Source organism: Odocoileus virginianus, chromosome 16, assembly GCF_023699985.2.
Source record: "Odocoileus virginianus isolate 20LAN1187 ecotype Illinois chromosome 16, Ovbor_1.2, whole genome shotgun sequence".
NCBI lineage: Eukaryota > Metazoa > Chordata > Mammalia > Artiodactyla > Cervidae > Odocoileus > Odocoileus virginianus.
In genome coordinates this window covers 4,501,075-4,518,548 of record NC_069689.1, presented here as the reverse complement: position 1 = coordinate 4,518,548, position 17,474 = coordinate 4,501,075, and the positions used below count along the sequence as shown (strand labels likewise).

At 38.3% G+C, this 17,474-nt stretch overlaps 1 protein-coding gene and 1 pseudogene across 2 annotated transcripts in view; both read left to right on the top strand.

The window, feature by feature from the left end:
• OTUD7A (OTU deubiquitinase 7A) overlaps positions 1-17,474 on the top strand; it is a 382,361-nt gene that overhangs the window by 113,114 nt on the left and 251,773 nt on the right. The window lies entirely within an intron of this gene.
• On the top strand, positions 14,668-15,113 carry LOC110144264 (small ribosomal subunit protein bS16m pseudogene; annotated as a pseudogene).

Genomic DNA, 17,474 nt, shown 5'->3' with positions numbered 1-17,474 from the left:
AAAAAGAAATGCGAAAAGGCAAAATGGTTGTCTGAGGAGGCCTTACAAATAGCTGTGAAAAGAAGAGAAGTGAAAAGCAAAGGAGAAAAGGACCGATATTCCCATTTGAATGCAGAGTTCCAAAGAATAGCCAGGAGAGATAAGAAAGCCTTCTGCAGTGATCAATGCAAAGAAATAGAGGAAAACAACAGACTGGGAAAGACTAGAGATTTCTTCAAGAAAATTAGAGATATCAAGGGAACATTTCACGCAAAGATGGGTTCGATAGAGGACAGAAATGGTATGGACCTAACAGACGCAGAAGATATGAAGAAGAGGTGGCAAGAATACACAGAAGAACTGTACAAAAAAGATCTTCACGACCCAGATAATCACGATAGTGTGATCAGCCACCTAGAGCCAGATATCCTGGAATGTGAAGTCAAGTGGGCCTTAGAAAGCATCACTACAAACAAAGCTAGTAGAGGTGATGGAATTCCAGTTGAGCTCTTTCAAATCCTGAAAGATGATGCTGTGAAAGTGCTGCACTCAATATGCCAGCAAATTTGGAAAACTCAGCAGTGGCCGCAGGACTGGAAAAGGTAAGCTTTCATTCCAATCCCAAAGAAAGGCAGTGCCAAAGAATGCTCAAACTACCGCACAATTGCACTCATTTCACACGCTAGTAAAGTAAAGCTCAAAATTCTCCAAGCCAGGCTTCAGCAACATGTGAACTGTGAACTTCCAGATGTTGAAGCTGGTTTTAGAAAAGGCAGAGGAACCAGAGATCAAATTGCCAACATCTGCTAGATCATCGAAAATGCAAGAGAGTTTCAGAAAAAAACATCTATTTCTGCTTTATTGACTATGCCAAAGCCTTCGACTGTGTGGATCACAATAAACTGTGGAAAATTCTGAAAGAGATGGTTGTACCAGACCACCTGACCTGCCTCTTGAGAAACGTGTATGCAGGTCAGGAAGCAACAGTTAGAACTGGACATGGACCAACAGACTGGTTCCAAATTGGGAAAGGAGTACATCAAGGCTGTATGTTGTCACCCTGCTTATTTAACTTATATGCAGAGTATATCATGAGAAACGCTGGGCTGGAGGAAGCACAAGCTGGAATCCAGATTACCAGGAGAAATATCAGTAACCTCAGATATGCAGATGACACCACCCTTATGGCAGAAAGTGAAGAAGAACTAAAGAGTCTCTTGATGAAAGTGAAAGAGGAGAGTGAAAAAGTTGGCTTAAAGCTCTACATTCAGAAAACTAAGATCATGGCAACTGGTCCCATCACTTCATGGCAGATCAATGGGGAAACTGTGGAAACAGTGACAGACTTTATTTTTCTGGGCTGCAAAATCACTGCAGATGGTGACTGCAGTCATGAAATTAAAAGATGCTTACTCCTTGGAAGGAAAGTTATGACCAACCTAGACAGCATATTAAAAAGCAGAGACATTACTTTGCCAATAAAGGTCCATCTAGTCAAAGCTTTCATTTTTTCCAGTCATCATGTATGGATGTGAGAGTTGGACTATAAAGAAAGCTGAGTGCAGAAGATTGTGCTTTTGAGCCGTGGTGTTGGAGAAGACTCTTTAGAGTCCCTTGGGCCGCAGGGAGATCCAACCAGTCCATCCTAAAGGAGATCAGTCCTGGGTGTCATTGGAAGGACTGATATTGAAGCTGAAACTCCAGTACTTTGGCCACCTGATGCGAAGAGCTGACTCCTTAGAAAAGACCCTGATGCTAGGAAAGATTGAGGGCAGGAGGAGAAGGGGATGTCAGAGGATGAGATGGTTGGATGGCAACATCGACTCGATGGACATGGGTTTGGGTGGACTCTGGGAGTTGGTGATGGACAGAGAGGTCTGGCATGCTGCGGTTCATGGGGTCTCAAAGAGTCAGACATGACCGAGCGACTGAACTGAATTAAACTGAACCCTGACACCATTGCTTTGTTCTCTTCCCCTATAGTTTTGCTTTTTCCAGAATGTCATAGAATTGGAGTCATAAAATATGTAGTATTTGGAGGCTGGCTTGTTTCTCTTAGCATAGCACAGTTGAGACTTACAGCAATTGTGTGAATTAATGGTTAATTCCTTTTTATTGTTGGATATTATACCATCATATGGGTATGCCATGGTTTATTTATTCATCCTTTGGAGGACATCCAAGAAGTTCCCCACATTGGTCTCTCTTGGGTAAAGTTGCCATAATCATCCATTTACAAGGATTAGGGGGAACTAAGTTTGCATCTCTCTGGAATAAATACCTAGGAGTGGGACCACTGGACGATGTGTAAGTTTATGATTAATTGCCAGGCTATATTCATACTGGTTTTTGCTTTATGGATTTTGAAGCTGTTTTGTTTGATGCCTGCGCATTTTGGATTGTTTGCCTTGGTTGGTTGTTTGGTGAATTACATTGTAATTGGTGTTCATTACATAATATCTATCATTACATAACATCTCTCTTAATCCATGGTAATTCCCTTTGCTCTGAAGTTGACTGTATCTGATGTGGGTCTCATGGAGATATCATATTATTGAATCTTATTTTTTAGCCCATTCTAGTAATCAGTGACTTTTAGTTGATATACTTAAACTGTTTGGCATTAATGGAATTATTGATATGTTTGGGTTTAGGTTAACAAAGTTATTATTTGTTTTTCCTTTATTCTCCTTTTTGTCTGTTTCTCATTTCTGTCTTTCTTTGGAATACTTTAATATTTTATAGTATTCCACATTAATTTAGTATTTATTCTATCTCTTTGTTAATTTCTCTAGAAATTACAATAGTCATACTTATCTTTTCACAGTCTCTGTAGAATTTTACCACTTAATGTGAAATGTAGAAACCTCACAACTACATAGTTCCCTTGACTTTCCCCCTTTATTTGTAAGTTTCTTATGTATTACATGCACATACACTGAGAACTCCCTCAGACAGTTATTATTTTTGCTTTTAATCGTTGTATACATTTTATAGAAATGACCACAAAATGAATAATCGATTATATTTTGCCCACACCTTTGTCATTTCCGTTGTTTCTCATTCTTGAAGCTCTAAGTTTCCTTTTCAGATCATTCGCCTCTTGTCTGAGGAACTTCCTTTAGTGTTTTTTTAGAGCAGTTCTAGTGACTAATTCACTTTGTTCCCCCTCATCTGAGAATATCTGTATTTCATTTTCATTCTCAAAGGTTATTTATGCTGGATGTAGCATTCTGAATTAACAGTTCTTTTTTCACATCCTTTAAAAATATTGTGGCTCTCTGATTTCAGATGAGAAATCTACAGTTATTCAAATCATTGTTCTCTTATTCATAAATGCAGTGATTTTCCCCAGCTGTTTTCAAGATTTTTGCTTGTATTTGATTTTCAGCTGTTTAATTGTAATATGTCTGGGATTGGATTTTTTTTTAATTTGGATTTGCTTTGAGTTTCTTGAATCTATGAGTTTGTCTTTCACAAAATTTGGTGAGATTTCAGCTATTATTGCTTCCATCTTTTTCCGCACTAGACTTTTCTCTTGGAACTCTGATGGGATAAATGATCAACAATTTTTTGACATTTTTCACAGGTCCCTGAGTCTCTTAATTTCTTTCAGTACTTTCCCTTTGATGTTCAAATTAGATAATTTCTATTGATTTCTCTGGAAGGTCAGTGACTCTCCTTTGTCATCTCCATTCTGCTGTTGAGCCTGTCTAGTTAATATTTTTGTTTCAGTTATTATATTTTCATCTCTAAAATTTTCATCTGATTCTTCTGTATACCTTTTATTTCATTGTTGATACTTTCAACATTTTTAATTGTTTGACCTTATTTCTAGGAGTATGGTTATAACATCTTCTCTATCTGGTCATTCCAACATTTTTGTCATCTCAGAGTTAATATATGCTAATTCTCTTTTCCCTTCCAAGTTGAAATGTTCCTGGTTGTTCATAAATCATGTAATTTTGATTGTAGTCTGGGCATTTGGAATATTATGATATGAAAATCTGGGTCTTGTTTAATTCTAAGGAGGTCAGTTTTTGTTTTTTTGTTTTATTTTAGCAGACAATTGATCTGGTTAAGTTCAGCCTTCAGGTACTGGCCTTACTTCCTTGGGATGTGATCTAATGTCAAGTCTGGGGTTTCAGAGCCTTTAAAATGCTACTTGGATCTTTGCAGCTATGCACCACTATATGACATGTCTTTCAGTTCACTTCAGTTTAGTTGCTCAGTCGTGTCCGACTCTTTGCGACCCCACGGCACACCAGGCCTCCCTGTCCATCACCAACTCCCAGAGTTTACTCAAACTCACGTCTGTTGAGTCTGTCACATTGCACATCTTTCAGGCAATGTCCATTCAAATCCTTTGCTATTTTTTGATTGGTTATTTCTCTTATTATTGAGTTGCGAGGATTGTTTATATATTCTGGATGTAAGTACCCTTATCAGATACAGAATTTGCAAATATTTTTTCCAGTCCTGTGGGTTGTCTTTTCACATCCTATATCCTTTGAATCAAAACTATTTTTGATTTTGATGAAATCCAGTTTATCTATTTTTTCATTGATTCCTTAGGCTGTGCCCAAAAATCTATTGCCTAGCCCAAGATCACAAATATCTACTTCTGTGTTTGAGTTTTATAGTATTAACTTTTATGAAATCTAGGATCCATTTTGAGTTAATTTTTGTGTACATTGTGAGGTAGGAATCCAACTTAAATCTTTTGAATGTTACTATCTAGTTGTCCAAGCATCATTTGTTGAAAATAACTTTCCTCCCACAGAATTGTCTTAACACAATTGTCATAAATCAGTTGGTCAACTGATTAATGCAAATACTCACTGTCTTAATTATTTTAGATCTTTAGCAAGTTTTAAAACCTCTCATTTTAAGATAGTTCTGGCTATCCTTGGTCCCTTGATAATCATAAAGTCAGCTTAACAACTGCTTCAAAGAGCCAGCTGGGATTTTGATAGGGATATACTTAATCTGTACATCAATTTTAGGAGTGTTGCCATCTTGGTGATATTAAGTCTTCTGATCCATGAACATGGGATGTCTTTTAACAGCAGTATTGGAAGCTGGAAGACAGTGTATTAATAACTTCAGTATGCTCAATGCAGATACCTATAAATCTAAAATTCTATTCCCAGTATCTTTGCAAAATAAAGGGAAAAGAAGTCAGCATCTAGTGACAGAGTATAGATAAATCTTCAAAGTCTGTTGCTGCCAGGGAACCAGAAGGAGTGGCAACTGGAGGGATATATATATATATATATATATATATATATATATATGTATATCCTGTTTTTAGGATGAGCAATTTGAAAGTATAATCAAGTAGAGGAGGAGAAATTGATGACACAGTAGGAATTAGAGGGATCATGTCCCTTAATAATCTTTAGTAGATGAAGGGGGGGTATCCTACAAGGAAGATAATGGGAGAGACACTGATGGGTGAGGGTATAGAAGCTGAAGGGTTGGTGATGGAAAGATCACAAAGTTCTCCACAGACCACTAAATAGGCAGCAAAAGGCACAAGATAAGACTGGAGAGGCTGTTGGATACCTGAACAGAATAGAAAAGCATGAAATAGTCATCTTGCAGAAGAGCAAAGTGATTTTTCTAAGGAAATATGACAGTTGACAGTTTTGAGTTCCTATCTGAGGTATATGGTATAAATTTGAAGAAATTTCAGTCATCAGCATTTAAAAAAATTTTTTCCAACAATGTTCAGATGCTTTGGTACAGTGCATAGTAAGTGGAAGGGAAAGGAGGGGAGGACAAGCAAGATGTTAATACTATTTATAAACACATGGCCATGTATTGAACCACAGTGTTTAGGCTGATCACTTAGAAAAGTGAGAACTTGAAGAGGAAGATGAAGTATGAAAAGTGACAGGACCAGCAGATTGGAAGTCCAGAGAAATGGCAGACTGACGGATACACAATGGATACCACATAGAAATTAGAAATTTTCTTTGGGACACTAAATAAGCTACTGAACAAGTTGTACTTAACTGTGGCTGCACATCATAGTCTTCTGGGGAACTTTAAAAAAAAGTGTTGTCCGTGGGTTCCAACCCCATTGATCCAGAATTTCTGAGCATCTATGGCTTTGAAAAGAGCACAGGTCATTCAAACATGCAGCCGGAGCTGATAATGACCACAGCAGAGCCTGGAGTGCTGGGAGACCTTGGGACTGGAAGGCAGAGCTGCCACACTGAACAGCCCCCAATGGCACCACAGTCATACAGCCCATGACAGCCCTATTTGGCAGCTTGTAGCAGCTGAGAGCATCTCTAATTGAGAACACATTGGAGGACGAATAGACCCATTAGAGTCTTAGGGATTTAAAACATATCTGGAGCAGTGGTTCTCAGCCCTGGGGAGGGGGAAGCTAGGAAAAAAATCGCAATGCCAAGATGGCATCCCAGATTAATCACATTAAAATCAGTGAAGCCCAGGCTAAATCAGGACTTTAAAAAACTCACATGACATTTTCATCATTCATCCAGAAGCCTTGGGGAGAGTGCTGTGCCATTTTTTTTAAGATAGGCAACACTGGATGGGGTGCAGTTTGGAGAGGAGATTTTATCATTTCATGCAGAGACTGCAGTATCTGTACTTCAACAAGGTGGAGATGTCAAAGAGGCAGTGCCAAGTCTGAAGCTAGAGAGACAAGGCTTAAGTTGCAGTGAGAAAGCTCCTCCCAATTCTGGGTGAATTGTTGATTGCTGTATATTTTTAAAGCATATTAGTCTGGGGATGTTCTGATGAAATCCCTAGTCTTTATAAATAACCACACATATGCACTCTGCTTTGAGCAGTGTTCACAGAATTAGAGAGGGGAACACAGCTCTGGTATGGATGCAGGATGCTTATAAAATACAGTTGTAAGAGAGTGTTGAGGAAGGATGGGTTCTGTAGAGTTTATCTGATCATACATACTAATTTCATATGTTGGTAGATAAAAGACTCATAGTTTGGTAAAAGACTCAGGCTCCTAAAAAATCAGTGCAGACTCAGACCAGCTGAGTCTCCTGACCTACATGGCAGCATTATCCTTGACTGTGTGCCCAGAGGGAAATGATAGCATACTTGGGCAGGAGAGGAGCTGTTGTTTCTTGTTTTTGTGGGGTTTTTGGTATGAAAAACAGATTGCTGTTTTTCTTCATTGAAATTGTACTCTCCCATTCCCACGTTTCTAGATAGATTTAAGAGGAAGTTGCCATCTCAAAGCAGTTTTGGAACTTGACAGCATGACCTTTTAGGTTGATAATTTACCGACTTTAAAATTAAGCAAAAAACCAGCATGTGGGGATTTATATAAAATAAAAATCTAAGACATTACTTTTTGTGTGTTCCATTAAAGTTCTTCAGATGTACTTCAGACCATTTGGCACAGTGTGTATGTTTGCAGTTGTTTCAGGGGCACATCTGGACGTTTTTTTGGGTGCTTGCCTTACTGTCTGAAGGATCATCAGTGGGTCAGCTGCATTTGTGGGAGCTGCTCTGCATAATCATTTATTTTCGTGAGCTATGTCTTTACAAAGGCTCAAAACATTCTGCAGTTATCTTAAAGGTCTTCCTCAGTAAATTCTAAGTTATCATGTAAAATATTATTTTGCCCAGATGATGATAAGTACATTTAGAAAGTGAACTTACATTTTGTAGTGAATTTACATTTATGCCTCAGAGCCAGGGTACATGGTACAATACCGGGAAAAATGTGCAACAGACCAGAAGTGACCAGGAGGCTTGTTTCCCAAACTCCATCTTACATTGTTGTTTAGTCTCTCTGTCTCATCTGTCTGCATCACTGGGGTTACCTGAAATAATGTTTCAATCTCTTGGACCATCGTGTTCCAGTGGCAGCAAGGGCAGTAGCGCTAAGAGGGATGCAGTAAGATCTAACCTCTGTCATATTCTCTCTCTGTGCCAGGCACCCTTGATTACCTTATTTTATCTCTTCAGTAAAGGAGAAGTGGGACCCTATAAGGAAAGTGCCATTTCCATCCTCGTCTTGCCCAGGTTTTAGGGCAGAAGAGTTAGAACCTTGGCCGTATTTACTCCAGTATGAGTCTCAGAGATTCAGCACCTGGAGATTCAGCCTGGAGATGAAGCCTTAACAGATCTGCTTCTGTCCCAGACAGGAGCAGGAGATGGGACGTAGGGGTAAATACAGGGCCACAGGAAGGTTGGGTTGGTATTGACAGGCATGGAGTGTGAAGAACCCCCATGCGATACACACCTGTATCTTTTCCAGTTCTGGCATTACTGCTGCTCCTTGAGGTGGGCTGGACAAGTCTGCTTTGAGGACATGAATGAGTTCTTGCCATCATTCTTACAATAGGAAGCAACAATGATGGCCACCACTTATCTAGCACGCAGCTTTTGCCACTCTTCCGTTCATGTGCACGAGAGATGCTGAATAATTATTCGGCCTGCAGGTTTCATCAAAATCTCAGTTGTTGGTTGCCAGGCTCCTCTGTCCATGGGATTTCCCAGGCAGGAATACTGGAGTGGGTTGCCATTTCCTTCTATAGGGGATCTTCCTGACCCAAGGATCGCACGTGGTCTCTCGCATTGCAGGCAGATTCTTTACCGGCTGAGCCACCAGGGAAGCCCAGCCATTTCCATGGAATTCACTTATCTTGTATAGGATATTCCAGCTTGTAGTTGAGCTTGGTACTTTGTTTAGGATTAATAAAAATAGAATGTATGGGAAAATAATTGATGCGTTCATGTCCTCAAGAAGAAACACGTCATTGCTGGTTCATAGGATATACATGTCTTAAATTTTAATCTAGGCAGTTTGGATAATTACCTAATTTATGTTAAATAATGCCAAGCTATTTTCCAAAGAGAAATCCCTTTGCTCCATATCCTCACCAAAACTTGGTCTAACTGACTTTAAAATTTATGCTCATGTGATGGATGTTTGGGTATCTCTTTTCCTTGATAACATGAAATTCAGCACCCTTTCATATTGTTTGTAACAACCCCACTCTGAAAGCAGTCTGAATGCCCTTTTTTTTTTCTTCACTTAATGAAATTTTATTTTTTTATTTTTTTTATTAGTTGGAGGCTAATTACTTTACAATATTGTAGTGGTTTTTGTCATACATTGACATGAATCAGCCATGGATATACATATGGTAGAATCTATAAACAAATTGTGATATATTGATGCAAAGGAATCCCATGGTCTAATAATGTTATGGATGTTCTTGTGCCTACTTTTTCAGTAACTATATCTGAATATTTCCATCGAGTAAATACCCAGGAATGGAATTGCCGGTTTACAGGGTATTTTGTATGTTTGGCTTTGATAGATAGCTGCTGAGTGGTTTTCTGTGCTGTTATCCTAATTTATAGTTTCATGAGCACAATTAACTTTTTCATAAATTTTATTTTTATATAATTCTGCATATACAGAAAAGTTGCAAGAGTAGTATAAGAATTCCCATATATATAAAAAAAAGAATTCCCATATATATTTTACCCATATAAACAAATTACAACCATATGTTTACTTCATTTGTACCCTCCACTTACCCTTCCTCATTCCCTTCCTTTATCTATATAATATAATATGTTTTATATATATATATACACACACACACACACACATACATATATACACATATATGCCATGCTTAGTCACTCAGTTGTGCCCAACTTTGCAACATGGACTGTAGCTTGCCAGGCTCCTCTGTCTGTGGGATTCTCCAGGCAAGAATACTGGAGTATATAGCCATTCCCTTCTCCAGGGAATCTTCCTGATCCAGGGATCAAGCCCAGGTCTCTTGCATTGCAGGTGATTCTTTATTATCTGAGCCACCAGGGAAGCCCATATATGTAAGTATCTGTAGGTATATGAGCATATATTTTATATATATTTATCTGTTAGCAGTTTTTCTGAACTATTTGAGACATAGAGAGATCAAGCCCATTTATCATGAAAAACTTAAGTGTGTATTTCCTGAAAGAAGCCGTTATCTTATATAACAACAGTACAATTACAAAATTCAGAAATTTTAACATTGGTGTAATTCTGTTATCTAATCCATAGTCTAGACTCAACTTTATAAATTCTCCCAGTAATTTCCTTTATAACTTTATTTTTCTGGTCAAAGGTTTAATTCAGGATCTTAGATTACACTTAATTGTATGTTTTTTAAATCTGGAACGTTTCCTAAACCTTTATATATCTTGATATTTTCAAGAGTATAGACCAGTTAATTTGTAGAATGTTCCCCAATTTGGGCTTGCTGAGGTTTTTTGATTATTAGTCAGATTATGCATTTTTTTCAATAATACCTCAGAAATAGTCCTCCATCCTTCCTAATCCTTTATATCAAAGACATGTAATGTTGACTTCTCTCTTTACTGGTTATGTTACCTGGTCACTTGGTTATGTAACTAGGTTTCTCCCATGTAAAATTAGTGTTTCCCCTTTGTAAATTAGTAGGATTTTTCTCATCAAAGTTTTGTCTCCTGGTTTTAGCACCCTTTGATGAACTTCTCTCTCTGTCACTTGTCTTATGTTGACATCTTCTCTATGGAAGAACTGTACCTTCTCCATTTATTTGTTCATCTATTTCTGTGGACTTGTAGATCTTATTTTAGCTAGTGAGTTTTATTCTGTTGCTTCCATCATTCGTTTTAATGCTCAGATTGCCCCAGATTTGACTGATAGAGGATTCCTTCAACCGAGCTTGAGTCCTTTGGATTTGTACCCAGTTATTTTAACACTTCTTTTCTTTCCTTTATGACAAGGTATTCCAAGATCATCATTTGATGATGCTTCAGCTCAGAAATCAGCCTTTTTTGGAAGTCCTATTTCCATTTATTAGAGAATGCTATTCCTAAATGAAGACATAGGTGCTGGATGTGCTCATTGCTTCTAGGCCTTTGCAGAATTAAGAAATGTGTATGTATGTGTGGAACTACTTATCCATCATGGGCTTCCCTTGTGGCTCAGCTGGTAAAGAATTCTCCTGCAATGCAGGAGATCTGGGTTGGGAAGGTCTTCTGGAGAAGGGAAAGGTACCCACTCCAGTATTCTGGCCTGGAGAATTCCATGAACTGTACAGCCCATGGGGCCGCAAAGAGTCGAACACGAATGAGTGACTTTCACTTCACTTTACTTATCCATCTATCAGAAAAACAAGAGTTTATATTAATTCTTTCAACCAGTCAGCACTACCCTTTCCATATTTGTAACTCCTTTAACCAGTAGTGGGATACCTTGCTTTCAGTTCCCTTAATACATTTACTTATTTGCTCAAATCTAGAATACATGGAAAGTGGTATCAGAATTGTCATTAAATACCAAAGGGAAAGAATACACCAAGTAACTATAGTTCGGTATTTGTGTGGGAGTATTTTTAGGTAAAATAAGTGAAATTCACATTTTAATTCCACAGTTCAGTAAATTCTGACAAGTGCATGTACTCATGTAAATTAAACCTCTGTCAAGATATTGAAGTTTCACATCACTGTGACTTGCCCCAGTCAGTATCCTCTTATTGTTGTTCAGTCACTGATTGTGTCCGACTCTTTACAACCCCATGGACTGCAGCATGCCAGGCTCCTCTGTCCTCCACTATCTTCCTGAGTTTGCTCAAATTCATGCCCATTGAGTCGGTGATGTTATCTAACCATCTCTGTGGCTTTCTTCTCCTCTTGCCTACCCTGTTTTGCCAGCATCAGGGTCTTTTTCACTGAGTCGGCTCTTCACATCAGGAGGCCAAAGTATTGGAGCTTCAGCTTCAGCATCAGTCCTTCCAGTGAATATTCAGAACTGATTTCCTTTAGGATTGACTGCTTTGATCTCCTTGCAGTCTAAGGGAGTCTTCTCCAGTACCACATTTTGAAAGCATCAATTCTTTGGTGCTCAGCCTTCTTTATGGTACAACTCTCACATCCATACATGACTACTGGAAAAACCATAACTTCTTCAGCAAAGCAGTGTCTCTGCTTTTTAATATGCTGTCCAGGTTTGTCATAACTTTTCTTCCAAGGAGCAAGTGTCTTTTAATTTCATGGCTGCAGTCACTGTCCATAGTGATTTTGGACCCAGGAAAATAAAATCTGTCACTGTTTGCACTTTTCCCCTTGTATTTGCCATGAAGTGGTCAGGCTGGATGCCATGATCTTAAAAGTGAAAGTGAAAGTCACTCAATTGTGTCCTACTTTTTAGGACCCCCATGGACTATACAGTCCATGGAATTCTCCAGGCCAAAATACTGGAGTGGGTAGCCTTTCCCTTCTCCAGGGGATCTTCCCAACCCAGGGATCAAACCTAGGTCTCCCACATTGCAGGCAGATTTTTTATCAGCTGAGCCACAAGGGAAGCCATGATCTTAGCTTTTTTTTAAATTTTGAGTTTCAAGCCAGATTTTTTGCTGTCCTTTTTCATCTTCATTGAGTTGATCTTTAGCTCCTCTTCACTTTCTGCCATTAGAATGGTATCATGTATCTAAGGTTGTTGATATTTCTCCTCCAGAGGCAACCATTTTTCTAAACTTTTTTTAGTGTAGATTTGTTTTGCCAAGTCTGAAACTTCATGTAAAAGGAACTATGCAGTTTTATTTCTCTTATTTGCAGCCTTTGTGAGGTTCACCCACATGGCTTCATGTAGCCAAAGTTTATCCCTTTTTATTATTGAATAGTAAGTTTTACCCGTGGAGGAGGGCACAGCAAACCACACCAGTGTTCTTGCTGTAGAAGAATCCCATGAACAGAGGAGCCTGGTGGGCTACAGCCCATAGAGTCTCAAAGAGTCGGACACAACTGAAGTGGTTTAGGGCGCAGTAAGTATTACTTTGTAAAAATATACCAAAATTAGCTATCCATTCTCTTCTTGATTGACATCAGATTGTGATTTGTGAATATTGTGGCTTTGATCATTCTTTTACACAACTTTGTGTGGACACATGTTTTCATCCTCTTAGATAAATATCTACAAATGGAACTGCTAGATAATAAGGTTAGTGTGTGCTTAGTTTTGTAGAAAAGTACCAAATATTTACCAAATTAGCTTCATTATCTTTATAATCCCTCCAGGATTATGAGAGAATTCTAGGTGCTCCACATCCCTGCCAACACTTGATGTCAGAGTTTTAAATTTAAGCCATTCTACTTGGTATCACATAGGGTATCTCTCTGTAACTTTAACTCCTGATAACTAGTGATATTGAGCACATTTTCATGTACTTATTGGCAGTTCTGTATATTCCTTTGAAGTTCCTTTACCAATCTTTTGTCTGTTTTTTTTTTTTTTAAGTTGGTTGTCTTTTCAATGTTGTCATAGAAGTTTTTGAAAGATTCTGTAAATAAGTCCTTTGTCAGGTATATGTCTTAAGGATATTTTTCCTAGTTTATGATTTGTCTTTTTTTCTAAATAGTGTTTTTGATGAGTTGATATTTTGAATTTTGATAAAGCCTAATATATTGATTTTTTTTCTTTCATGATTGTTGCTGTATGTAGCTTAAGAAATCTCTACCTTCCCCTAGGTTGGGGAGATATAATCCTACATGTTATTCTAAAAATTTTATAGCTTTAGCTTTAATGTTTAGTTTTGTGATCCATCTTGAATTAATTTTTATGTGTGGTATTAGGTAGGGTTGAGGTACATTATTTTTCCATATGAAAATATAGCTCTTTCCCATACCATCTGTTGAAATATTTCTTTTCACCATTGAATTGCTCTGGGACGTTTGTGGGTCTGTTTCCAGATCCTCTGTTTGGTCCCACTGATCTGTATATCTGTCTTCACACATATATCATTTTTATTACTATAGCATTATGGTAATTCTTGAAATTTTATAAGACGTCCATCTTTAGTCTTTATCAAGATAATTTTATCTATTCTTGGTCAGTTAAATTTTCATTTAATTTTTAGACTTATTTTATCATTTTCTATAAAAATGCTGCTGGTATTTTTAAATAGAATTTCACTGAATCTACAGATCAGTTTTAGGAGAACTGACCATGAGAGTAACCCTCTGAATCCTTAAACATGGTATATTGCTCTGTTTGTTTAGGTCTTCTCTAATTTCTCTCAACAAAGTTTTATGTTTCAGTGTAGAAAGTCTTGGTATTTCTTTTTTCTTTTTTTTTTTTAGTCTTGGTATTTCTTACTAAATTTATTCATAAGTATTTTTTCCAAAGTCATTGTAAATTGATTTAGTTTAGTTACACCTTCCAACTGTTTACTGCTAATATATACAAATACAAATGATTCTTTGTATATTAGCCTTGTAACTTGCAGTCTTGCTAAATGCATTTATTTGTTATAGAGTTCTTAGAATTTTCAGTTCTGACATTCATGTCATCTGCAAAAGGAAAAGCTTTTCCTTTTCAACCTTTTTCCATTATTTTTACTGGCTAGGATCTATCCAGGTGTTCAGCCTGAATATGCTTAGCTTGGTCCTAATTTTAGGGGGAAACAGTTTAATATTATACCATAAAGTCTGAAGATAGGTATAGGGTTTTTTAATATAAATGTACCGGCACTAAGGTGCCTGGGTTGGGGTTGTGGAGGGGTGAGGCTGTTGCAGTGTTGACTTTTCCAGATGGTTCTCTATGCTGCCTGAGGTGCTAGAGCCAGTTACCTACTGTGCAGGCACTGGAAAGCTCCAAAGCATCTCAGCTGGTCCACAGCCTCAGCGCCCATGGTCCAGCTCACTCCTGTCCTCTACAAGGCCTGCCATGGAGGCCACTTAACCATCCGCCTTGCCCTGGGTGGCTACACCAAATGGCCTTTCACCACATTGTGGCTTCCCCCAAGTGTCCCACGGATGGCCATTTCATGGAGCAGCTGGGCTCCTATGATCCACTGTCCAGTAGTTATGGAAAGAAACTCATTGCTGTCAACCTGGACCAGATCTGGCATTGTATTGGTTGTGGAGCCCACATCTCTAAGCCTGTGGAAAAGCTTCTGGGTCTTTCTGGCTATTTCCCTCAGCATCTGACGGTGGTCACAAATGCTGAGAGACTGTGACAGAAAGAGGCATGAGAAGTCCTCTTAGCTGCTCAGAAAACAGATACAGAGGCTACAGAAACAAGAGAATTGACTTCAGTGAACATAGCAGTGGGAACAAGGTTGAAGTCCTCTTAAAATATTTGTGCGAAGTTCTTAGTTTTATTATATTTATAGGGTTATAAATAGAATTAAGTAAAAAAGCAATAATAATATTGTCTATTAATTTTTTAACAGTTATAGCACTACTCAAAATTTCTATTATTTAACATCAATTTTGAGGACTTCCATGGTGGCTCAATGGCTAAGACTTTGCACTCCCAATGTAGGGGACCCATGTTCTATCCCTGGTCAGGGAACTAGATCCCACACGCTGCAACTTAGAGTTCGCATGCCACAACCAAGACTCTGTGCAGCCAAATAAATAAAAATAAGTATTTTTAAAAACAGGTCAATTTTAGTAATTTTATTTTTGTATTTTTGAATTTGTCCACTTTGTCTATATTTGCCAATTTATTTGCATAGTATAAGTTTATCAATAATAATTTTCTTGAAACTGTTGATTTTGTTGATCCTATCTACCATCTATGTGTTTTGGTCTTTATTATGATCTTCCTTTTAATTCATTTATTTTGCTAATTTTTTCTCCCCCTTTGAAATGGCTGGTTGGCTCATGAATTTCTGGTCCTTTTTATTTTCTCACTATGCACTGAAAGCAATGAAACCCCCTCTAACTATTGCTTTTACTATATCCCACAAGTTTTGATAGGAAATATTTTGATTCATTTAGTTCAGAATCTTTTATTTTTCAGTTTTGATTTTTCTTTCACTCTTATTTATTTCATCTTATTTTTCATGGGGTTTCCCTGATAGCTCAGGTGATTTTTCCTATTGACTTTACTTACATTTTTGAACATTTAACTATGAAAATATAAAATATCTATAAATATATACAGAATAATATAATGAATCCCCATGTACCCATCTTTTATGACTATCCAGTCATGTCCAAACTTGTTTTTTCTTGCCTACTGCTACTTCAGCCTCCTATATTATTTTGGAACAAATCCTATGGCTATTTGTATGGGTTAAATTTTTTAACTATATGGGAATTTGCTAGTTATCTGACTTGTTTCTTTAGAGAACACTGTAAGTTCATCATTTGAAATTTCTTGTGATATTCTTTATGTCCCCAAATGTAAGAAATATTTTGTTAATGTCCCATGGATACTAAAAACAGTTTGTATTCTGCAGCTCTTGAAAGTGTGATTCTGTATGTCAAATAGGTGAAGTTTGTCAAAAGTACATTCAAATTTTTAATGTCCCCACTCATATTTGACCTGATCATTAGGAAGTAATTCTCTTTATCACTAGTAAATGCTTCTACCTCTCATATTAACAGAGCTACACCAGTTTTCTGGTGATTATAATTTGCATAGTGTATTTCTTACCTTACCTTTAAAATTTCATCTTTTCTGTATCTTTACACGTAGGGAAGCTTTTATAAATAGTATATTGTTGAATTTTGTATTCAGTCTGCCAATTTATTGCCTTTAACTAAAGCATCTGGTGTCTTTACATTTAATTTAATTAGTGACACATTTAGGTTTAAATCTACTCATCTCATCTTGTGCTTCTTTAGTTGTTTTACATCTGCTCCCCTCGCCCCCTGCCTTGTTTATTGCCTTCTTTTGGATTCTTTTTCGAATCGATTTTTCAAAATATATCAAGAACTCAACCCCTTCTCACCACCCCCACTGCTGCTGTCCCGCCCAGACCATCTCCTCCTTCCTCTGGGTGAGGCGGTGGCCTCCTGACTCATCTCCCTGCTTCTGTCCTTCCTCCCACTCCCCGCCCTCCCCCGACCATCTGCTCACTAAGCAGCAGCCAAGTGAGCCTCTTAGCATGTCAGCTAGTTACTACCCCTCCCTACAAAGCCTGCCTTGGCGCCTGGCTGGAGTGAGCGCTGTCCGAGGTGCTTAGGGGAACGTCACGGCCTGGGGGACACAGTGCTGCCCAGCTGCCCGTTGCTCCGTGTGCTTGAGACACGTGACCACCTGCAGGTCCTCTGACAGTACAGAGCCCTTCCCTCCTCTCCCCGGGCTGGACCTTCTCACCCTGCCATGCACATGGCTTACCTCTTCCACGCCCTTGTTCCAGAATCACTTTTTCCGTGATGTCTGCCGTGACCACGCCTCGCCCTCCACCTGCTCTTGACCCTGTCCTGTTCTCTCTTAGGAATCAGCTCCCTCTGTCGCCCTGTACAGTGCGCCAGTTACAGGCCACGTGCTGTGTCTCTGCCTCTGTTAGAAAAGAAGCCCCTGGGGGTGGGGGTCTCTGACCTTTGTTTAGGAACATATCAAGGCCCTGAAACAGAGCCTGACCCAGGGTAGGCACTCAGAAGTTACTGGTGAAGAAATGTGGGAATTTATTTTTTCTCTTGTAATTATTTGAAAGTTACATGCACTTATGTCTCTTATTTTGATGTTACCATGGAAA